Consider the following 10,411-nt stretch of genomic DNA (forward strand, 5'->3'; position numbering starts at 1 on the left):
GAACAAGGAATGCTTTTGAGGTAATAAAAATGTTTTGAACTTGGTTTGTTAGTAGTGGTTGTACAAGTGTGTAAATTCCCTAAAACTCACTTAATTGTACCTTTAAAACACATGAATTTTTCCATGGCATGTAAATTATACTTTAATGAAGATGTTGTTGCTCTTTTTTTTTTTTTTTTAAGATTTTATTTATTTGACAGATAGAGATCACAAGTAGGCAGAGAGGCAGGCAGAGAGAGAGAGGAGGAGGAAGCAGGCTCCCCACTGAGCAGAAAGCCTGACATGGGGCTCAATCCCAGGACCCTGGGATCAGGACTGGAGCTGAAGGCAGAGGCTTTAATCCACTGAGCCACCCAGGTGCCCCAAAGCTGTTGTTGCTCTTTAAAGGAGAGGGTGTTCTCTGTTCAAAACAGTTTGGGAAACATTTTATATCCCATCTCTTGGAGATCCACAACATATATTAACATATTAAAGATCAAGAACCTCTATGGTAAAGAACCTAGTTAATTTTTTAATTCAACATAAACCAAATGCATATGACCACAGGAACTTAAAAAAAAAAGTATACCAATTAAACTGTTTCAAAATGAGTGATAAAGGAAACATAATTAGGAATTGCTGAAGGGAGTTCCTTCCACTCTCCATCCCTTAACTTCTCCAAACCCTCAAGTCTAAAGAAATGGCATACACTGGACTAACCCTGAGACTTTTTAGCAAAAATAAATACAATTTATATGTTTTGTGAGTCTGTGTGAATCAGCAAACTGGAAAGGCCTCTCCACCCACCCATGACTGCCATTCTGTGTACCAGATTTTTGCTGGGGCGTCAGGCTGAGAGGCTGATTAAACAGTAATTAGAAATGAAGCTGAATGTAATTAATTATATAATTTTGAGTTGTTCCAGGGTAATTCCACTACTAAAATTATATCATAAAATTAGAGCATTAGGAAGGATTACTGTTAAAAGTAGGTGTGAATAAAGCACCTGATCCATGTGTGAATCGTGTCCAAAGGATTTGGCTCATACTTGAATCATGTGTAACAGTTGAATGACAAACATGTGCTTACTAGATTCTAATAGTCGTTGGTTAAATAATTGATGTAGATCACATCTAGAGTACTGATCATGGGAACTGCCATTGGAAAAAACTGGAAGCCCCCGATTCATGGGTCTTTTGTTCTTTATGAGGGTGAAGGGTGATTGTTGCTCCTGAGGTATGAGGAAAAATTGATTAGAATTACTTACATAAGGAAGGAGAAGAGGAATTTTTAGAAGCATTAACAAGATATATTTTGCAAACAAGTATCTTATACTTTTGTGTCAAAGAGAGAAATGAGGGGCGCCTGGGTGGCTTAGTCTGTAAAGTGTCTGCTTTAGTTTGGGTCGTGGTCTAGGGGGTCCTAGGATTGAGCCCCAGTTTGGCATCTGCTTCTCCCTCTCCCTCTGCCCCTAAACCCTGCTTATGTGTTCTCTCTCTCTCAAATAAATAAACAAAATCTTTTAAAAAAAAAGATTCTCTCTCCCTCTGTACCTTCCCTGCTCACATGCTCTTTCTCAATCAATAAAGAGAAAAAGAAATGATTGTGGGAATGAGAATGGATAAAGGGTTTATTATACCCAATTGGTTACTTTGTGAAGAATTTCTTATAACCATATTAAGAATGGGGGACCTGGACGGCTCAGTCCCTTAATTGTCCAACTCTTGATTTCAGCTCAGGTCATGATCTCTGGGTGCTGAGATTGAGCCCCGCATTGGGCTTTGCAGTCCTTGAGGAGTCTGCTGGATATTCTTTCCCTCTGCCCCTCCCCCAAGTGCTTTCTTTCTCTCTGTCGAAAATAAATAAATCGTTAAAAAAAAAAAAAAAAAAACTACTGCAAACACATGTCTACATGGGATACTGTTGGGCTACAAAATGGATTTCTTAAGAGAATGATAATTTTTAATGATACTTCAGAAAAAATTTGACTTCAAGCAAGGCACAGAGAAGATTATTTGTCCTTTGTCTTTATTCCACATATATGGAAATAATATTGGTGAGCCCAGGAGATACCAGCCAGAATTTTAGAAATGTTGGTTTTCACATTTGGGAAGTGAATAGAAACTTTTGATGGAATTATTTTAGGGGCATGCAGGGTAAAATGCCCAAAGAACATTTTTAAACACCATTTTATATAAATTTTGCATTAATCAGTTCATAGTTACTTGTAACTAGAATACTTTTTTTAAAAAAAAAAAGACATCATTTATTTATTTGAGAGAGAGAAAGAGAGAGAAGGGTGAGCATGAGAGTGGGGTAAGGGGCAGAGGGAGAAGCAGACTGCCCACTGAGCAGGGAGCCAATCCTAGGACACAGGATCATGACCTGAGCCAAAGGCAGATGCTTAACCGACTGAGCCACCCTAGTGCCCTTGAATACTCTTTTAAACAAAAATTTGTAATGAACAGGAAAACAAAAATCATTCAAGACTAAACTTATGTAAGCAGGGGAAAAAAAACTCCCCTTGTTAAATAAGGGGAGAAAGTAAGAACTTCTTGTAATCTCTAAAATCTGAATTTGTGTTCTAAGTACACATGTAAACTGCAGCTTAATAACATTCTTATGACAGAAGAACAAGACAAAAAGGCGGTAGGTGTGCAACCCCAGTGTACTTTGGAAACCCAGAATACCCCCTTTCTCCCAATCATCCCCATCCAAGTTAATCTGACTTTAGTCCATAATCTAACTTTTGTTTATATCAGTACTTGTCTATAAAGTTTGGGTTTCAACTATACCTATTTTGCAAATTGCACTTCCACTTCTTACTGGCTGTCTTACACTAGTTTTAAGGTTTTCCCCTCAAAATCAGCCTTACCTCTGACAGTATTACATCTTCATATATTCTTCATACCTCTTCACGTTGGTGGAATCTTGTTTTCTCAAACACAGCTTTGCAATTTCTGATGTGCATTTGCTGTTTTCTAAATTAAAAAGTAAAACATTTTGCACTCCTACTTGTAAACAGAATGCCTTATGTTAATTCCAGGTTGTATGAAGGGTTGAGGATGTGAAGGAGTGAGATGGAGAAGTCAGGCAAAGACTCTTTTGAAGGATAGGAGTAGAGTTTATTTGTAAGGAGAGTCTGTCCACCGATAAAAGTCACCTCTGTGTGCCTCTTGAATGTGGGTAAAATGACAGAAGAGGGACCCCCGTCAAGACTTTCTCCATATCTATGTGTCACTTCATTTTAGCCTATAGCTTAAAATGATCTCGGTTCTCTCTTGCCAGATTCAAGCACTTAACGATTGTTTTAAATAATTTTAATAGCAATTATGTAATCACCTTCATAGATTGTGGAGAAAAATGAGAAAAGAAAAAATAATCACCCTTTTTTCTACTTCCGTAATGCAGCCTTTGTTAGCATTTTAATATGTTTCCTTCCCTTTTCCATCAGCTCTTGTTTGCATAGTTGTGATCACAGTCTACTTACTGTTTGGGGTTCTGTTCTATAGAATGAGATCTCCCTGGTTACTAAATGTTCTTCAGAATCATGATGCAGAAGCTATGCATAACACAAGATTCTTGGCAGTTTTTCATTTTTTGACATCTAAAAAATCATAAACAATACTGTGATGAGCATTTTTCTTCATATGCTCTGTCAATATTTGAGGTTTGATAGTGATCTTTAATGAGTTTTAACCCTCCAAGACTCTGACAGTACAGCAGGGTGGCACTGCAGGAGGGAGGCCACAATGCCAGTGGGTGCCATCCTTCTCCTAAAGTTTGCACTGATTTTAAAACTTTAAAAAATGTATTAAGGGGGCACCTGGGTGGCTCAGTGGGTTAAGCCGCTGCCTTCGGCTCAGGTCATGATCTCAGGGCCCTGGGATCGAGTCCCGCATCGGGCTCTCTGCTCGGCAGGGAGCCTGCTTCCCTCTCTCTCTGCCTGCCTCTCCATCTACTTGTGATTTCTCTCTGTCAAATAAATACATTAAAAAAAATGTATTAGGAATCAGGTTTGTAGTTTAAGTCAGCAACCACTCAGAATTATGAGCAAAAGAGAAAAGATGATAAAAACATTAAGAGGAAAAGAGGGTCTTGAGGTTCATTTCTTCCAGCTGGATCAAGGAGGGTGTCCTGCTGCCAGAGAGCAAGTAGACACGCTTGCATTTGTTTGATTTGGGTATCCAAAGGAAGGCATCCTGGTTTGCTAATGTCAGACCCCTATGGACTTGACAGCTACCATTTTCAAGGTCAGAAATAGGTAGTTTGACTTTAAGTGGGAATAAAAGGAGAATTAGAATCTTTCTTAAAATTATTTATTTAAATAATCCCTAAAATCAATGTAGGGCTCAAACTCACAACCCCAAGATCAAGAATCACATGTACTTCCAACTGAGCCAGCCAAGTGCCCTGAAATATGACAGCCTTTTGTTCTTAGTGAAAAATAGTTTACATGGGGCATCTGGCTGACTCATTCAGTAGCGTGAGACTTTTGATCTCAAGATTATAAGTTTGAGCCCCATGTTGGGCATAGAGATTACTTAAAAAAAAAAAAAGACAAAAAAAAAAAGTAGTTTATAGTTTGTCTTCATTAAAGAACCAAGGCAGGGACCCCTGTCTGGCTGGCTCAGTGAGTAGAGCATGTGACTCATGATCTCAGGGTTTTAAGTTGGGTATAGAGATTACTTAAAAATAAAATCTTCAAAAAAATAAGGAACCAAGGCAGTGCCACTCAAGGTTATATGCTGCAGTATTTTCATAGATTGAAATGGTTGATAAGCCCCAAATTGGTTTCTTCAATCTCATTCTTCATTGCTTCCTCCCAAATAATGTATTTCATTGTTAATATAAAGGTGCACTGTTGTACTCTCAAAAGAACTTGGCAGTTCTTAAAGGATGGGGAAAAAGTATGCAAATCTTTGCCAACCTCTAAGTCCCTTCAGGTTAATTTAACTGTCACACGTAACTTCCCAGGAAAGAAAGTGGCCCGTCTGTAAACCAGCCAGTTAACTCATCTACACTTGCATTGAGCACTTCAGTCCTGTGTAATTTTTTCATCACCGTATGATTTACTGTGACAAAAGCATTGATGAGGTCAGTAACCACATTTTGCTCAAACTGATTATTCAGGAACTGTAGGCAAATCTTGAAGCAGTAACAGGTCCTTTGTCACAATGTCACAGAACACCAGCATTAGATAATTAAATTCCCCATACCTATAACGTGATTCTTAACATGTCAGTAGGACAATAATAGAGTTGTTGTTTACAATTGCTTAAAATACTCTATTCTGCCTCTTCAAAAAAACAAAAATCCAGACATCACAAATGCATTTTTAGTGTGTCTGTTTGAATTATAATGGGCTCTAATTAATTTCCTAGGGACTGTTTGTCCTAGTTTGGGTCATCCTGTTGGTTCTTTTTTAAAAGATTTATTTATTTTATTAGAGGGAAGAGATAATTACATGGAGGCAGATAGAGAGAATCCCAAGCAGCCTCCCAGCTGAGCGTAGAGCCCATGCAGAGCTTGATGCCATGACCCTGAGATCGTGACCTGAGCCATATTCAAGAGTTGGACACTTAACCAACTGAGCCACCCAGGTGCCCCCATCCTGTTGGTTCTAATACTACCTGCATTTGACCATGTTGCTTCTCACTGCACCTGGATTGAGAACAGAAATAGAAGAGAGGGCTCTTTATTCTATTTCCACTGGCATGTGAACTATTGGTGGCTGTTTTGGTTAACTATTGCTGCAAAACAAGCTACTTGTACTTAGTGGCTTAAAACAACAACCATGGGGCGCCTGGGTGGCTCAGTGGTTAAAGCCTCTGCCTTCGGCTCAGGTCATGATCTCAGGGTTCTGGGATGGAGCCCCGCATCAGGCTCTCTGCTCAGCAGGGAGCCTGCTTCCCTCTCTCTCTGCTGCCTCTCTGCCTACTTGTGATCTCTGTCAAATAAATAAATAAAAATCTTAAAAAACAAACAAACAACAACCATCATTTATTTTGCTCATGAGCTACAGTTTGGGACAGGGTTCAGCAGGGATAGCCATTTTCTTCCCACAGCATCAGCTGGTGACAACAGCTGGGGGCTGGAACCATCACCCAAAGACCCACTCACATGTCTAGCAATTGATAGTGGCTAGAAACTGGGGCTTGAGCTGGGGCTGTTGGATGGAACACCTGCATGCGGCCTTTCCATGATCCTGCTTGGCTTCTTCTCGTAGTGGCTGGGTTCTAAGAGCACGTGTCCTGAGATAACAGAACAAAAGTCCATGCCATGTGTGACCTCCCTTTGAAAGTCATATATCATCACTTGCAACTGTATTATATTGATCAAGACTGTCACAGAGGTCCACCCAGGTTCAAGAGGAGGAGACCTAAGCCACACTACTTGATGGGAGGAGTGTCAGGTCTCTGTACAAGGAGCATGTGGGATAGAAAGGGTATATTGTGGTAGCCATCTTTGGAAAATAAGATCTTCCACAGTTGCTAAATGAATCATTCAGATGGAAATGCTCATTTTTTAAAAGCCCGTTTTTAAAAATATTTAGGTAGCACCATTGATCTCTAAGTACAGTTACCTCATTCTATCCTAGTGAAACCTGGAGGCCTTCACCCTTTATTCTGGCTCTTCACCCTTCACCCTTTAATTTGGTTCTTAAGAGGTGTGGTAATAAAGGAAGGGGAGGGAATTATTTATAGTGGTGGGAACAAGATACCTCATCAGCTCTATTTCTAATGGCGATACCACCGTTTCCCTGTTACAAACAGTGGCATCGCTGGATGATCACCTGTGGATTGCTTTGACTTTGTTGTATTTTCTAAAATTTCTTGTGTAAGCAATATAAAAAACATGATTTGGCTTTTTAAAAAGATACCAATGCATCAGATGCATAAGATAGCCAGAGAGACGTTACTTATTATGTAAGTAGGCTGTTTATATTTGGTTTTAATTCTGCTCCCCATTTTATTTCAAAATGTTTGTTTCTAAGGGGAGTCTTCCAGAAAAAAGCCTTCTGATTGGCCTTTTATTCACCCTACTTTTTCTCCAGCTAGGCAAACAGTATAGGAGTAAGGGAAACATTTTGGGTAAACAGTTGGGAACAGGTTGAAAATGGAATGCTCATTTGGACAACTTTTAAAGGAATCCCTTCTTGTATGGGGATTTAACTTGTGGAGAGCTTGGATTATTTTCTTGCTCAAAGTGTACTCCTTGTTAGAAGTCAGGATAATGATTACCCTTGGATGGAGAGAGAATAACTGTCAGGGATCTCTGAGAACAACAAACTTCTGGGCTGCTGGTAATGTTGTTTTTTAAAAGGCGTACAAGTTTCACACAGATGTGTTCTGCTTACTTTGTGAAAATTCATCAAGCTCTATACTTCTGTCGTCTTCACTTATCTATATTATGTGATTCTTTAAGCACAAGTTAAGAAAATAAAGGGTCATGGAATGAAAGATGATGTCATTTTGACAAACTTAAAAAATCAATGAAATAAAGGGACGAGGCAAGAGGACTTTTAATTTGAGTAGTTTCAGGACCATATGCTATCTATGTATCATTTGAGAACATGAGAAAAGTAGCTAATGACAAGATTCCCACCATATCAAATAATATTTCTGCTCTCAGAAAAAAATTTAACAATATCGCAGGCCTTGACTATTATTTGTTTATCTTATCCATAAAGCTGTCACCGTTTGTCTTTCCCCAGTGGCTCCCTCCACCTCCATACTTGATCTCTCACCCCCCAAGTCCGCCAGCACCCTACTACGTTAATCATGCCCTCTCTTGGCCTTTGCATTGGTTCCTTTCCCTCAGCCTGTAAAAAAAGTATTCAAATCTCTTCCTATCCTGGAAAAGGTCTCCCAACCACCAGGCTGCTCCCCCACTCTTTGCCCTCCTCTGTTGTCATTTCCTCCCCTGCATGCAGTCTGCATTTTCTCTGTTTTTCACTCTCTGTTAATTCCATGCAACTACAAATGGTTATGTTGGCCTATTGCATTATTACATGGTATCATAATAATTTATGTGTTGCCCACCTCCACAGACCATCAGCAGTGAAGAGACCGTCCATACTTATTCATCATCATACTAACAGAACCAAGTACAGTGTCCTCCTTTCTGAAAACTTCTCTCATTGTTACCACCAAGAAACTCTTAAGTAAATGACTCCCTTAGGGCCATGATATAAGAGCACATTCACCTCCTTCCTCCCTCCCCCACTGCCCCTCCTTTGGGGTCTAAATCTTTTCTGACTCAAGCTCTCTTAGAGTTGGTTAATCTGGTAAACTCTGGAATCTATCCTGCCCCACCACCATAATCCCAGTAACTGACCAGATGCTTAACTCATGGTAGAGGCTTCCTCTAATAAATGAAATGAAGGAATAAATGAGTGAGTGGAAAGGAAGAGAGGAAAGTGAATCTGAAGTCCATTGGCAAAGTTTTCGGAGCTGGTACATAGATAAGACACTTCCAGTTTTTATTCTTTGCTGTATCCTAAACCAGACCAGTGTTTTTCAAACTATTTGTTAAAATCAATTAGTAAGTTGTGAAATCAACTTTGTGAGTCATAATTGACATTTTGAAATTAAACAGAATACGTTAGAACAAAACAAATAGAGAAACAGAGTAAGATGGAATGGAATAGAAAATAATCAGTGAACTGCAGGAGGCAAAGGAAAGAACTATTTTGTAACACTTTTTTAGTTGTATGTATATATGTAATTCTAGATTTCAGTTTAAAATATTTTTTACATGTGTCTGACTCAGAAAATTGGAAAGCTACTGCTGTAGTAGCCTGTGCAAGATAGAGTTAATGAAACATCGAAAGGTAGACAGCCATGAAAGAATTAGGTTATCATAAAGATCAGCAAAGTTTGAGCTGCTTATTTCTTTATTATTTTTTGTTATCTTTTGGTATTTTTGGCAGCACAAATTCTTCTAAACAAGTTAATCTTCAACTCAAAGGCACAGGTCACTTCAAAATGTCCAGAAAAACTTCTTAAAATAGGAGATAGATAAATCAACTATCTTTATAGGATATATTAATGTGCCAGTGTCACTAAAACACATTAAATAGGACTTGGTATGAAGATAGTATGCACTGCTTTTGCTCTTTGTCAACAAAATAGTTTTGGGGCGCCTGGGTGGCTCAGTGGGCTAAAGCCTCTGCCTTTGGCTCAGGTTGCTCAGGTCATGATCCCAGTGCCCTGGGATAGAGCCCCACATCAGGGCTTTCTGCTCAGCAGGGAACCTGCTTCCTCCTCTCTCTCTCCGCCTGCCTCTCTGCCTACTTGTGATCTGTCTGTCAAATAAATAAATAAAATCGTTGAAAAATACATAGTTTCAATATATTTTAGACACATATATACCATTTAATATAGTTTAGGAATACTTTTACTTGATTCTCAATTATCTAAAAATGTTCTTGGGTTCAGGTCTGCCTTTACATTTTTTTAATTCAGTAGCAGTTTTTTTTTTTTTTAAGTCAATTTTGAGGATTTTATTTATTTATTTGACAGAGACAGAGATCACAAGTAGGCAGAGAGACAGGCAGAGAGAGAGGAGGAAGCAGGCTCCCTGCTGAGCAGAGAACCCGATGCGGGGCTCGATCCCAGCACCCTGAGATCATGACCTGAGCCGAAGGCAGAGGCTTTAGCCGCCTGAGCCATCCAGGCGCCCCTCAGTAGCAGTTTCTTAACAAAATCTCACTTTTCTTTCTTGTAATGTAGCTAATTTTCTTGCTATCCTTCCAATCATGTTGAGCTGGTGACCTTCACTTGTGACCAGTCACTTTGACTCTCTCTGACCACGTTACCCTGAGATTGAAAGTTACACTGTAGTACCTGTTATTGAATCTTGCCCTGGACACCAATGTCTGGCAGGAGGCAATTCTTAGAGCCCTAGACAGAGATAAGGGATCATGCGGTGGCTTCCGTCATCACCTGGAATGCGATGTTGGGAAAGCAGGTTGGGATGACAGGCTTGCCCATAAAAGCAGGGCTGCGTGAGCTCTGCCTGAATCACATGGACAAAGAATGGGAGGAAGGATGACATCAGAGATCTTGGAAAGACAAAAGACTGAACCAAACAAACAAATGTATCCCCCTAGGAGGTCTCCCAGCTTCCAGGCTCCCTTGCTCCTTGGGCTGTGCTCTAGACTGCTGGTTGTTGAAGGCAAGCGTGAACCGTGCTGATGCGGAAGTCTCAGTTGTCACATACTCTGTTCATTAACATATTTTCTTTTAAGATCTCCTGCATCCAGATTGCATTTAGGAGGAAAGAAAGAAAGCCTGAAACAGTCGAGACACAGAATGAGACTGGACAGGTAATTCCAAACACTTTTCTTTCAGGCACATAAGAGAGCAGTTTTTTGCTATTTTCTTAAAACCTATTGTATTCGTAAAGGGAAGACAGTGAAGGAACA

General features: G+C 39.7%; 1 long non-coding RNA gene across 1 annotated transcript; it reads right to left on the reverse strand.

Annotated features, from left to right (window-relative positions):
• Window positions 1–991: 991 nt before the first annotated feature.
• LOC309859052 lies at window positions 992–3,453 on the reverse strand. The gene is made up of 3 exons (XR_014308509.1): window positions 3,366–3,453; window positions 2,855–2,960; window positions 992–1,210 (listed from the first exon to the last, which is right to left on the reverse strand). It is a non-coding gene; the product is annotated as an uncharacterized lncRNA (long non-coding RNA).
• Window positions 3,454–10,411: the final 6,958 nt, after the last annotated feature.

This window comes from Mustela nivalis (genome assembly GCF_964662115.1).
Source record: "Mustela nivalis genome assembly, chromosome: 2".
Classification (NCBI taxonomy): Eukaryota; Metazoa; Chordata; class Mammalia; order Carnivora; family Mustelidae; genus Mustela; species Mustela nivalis.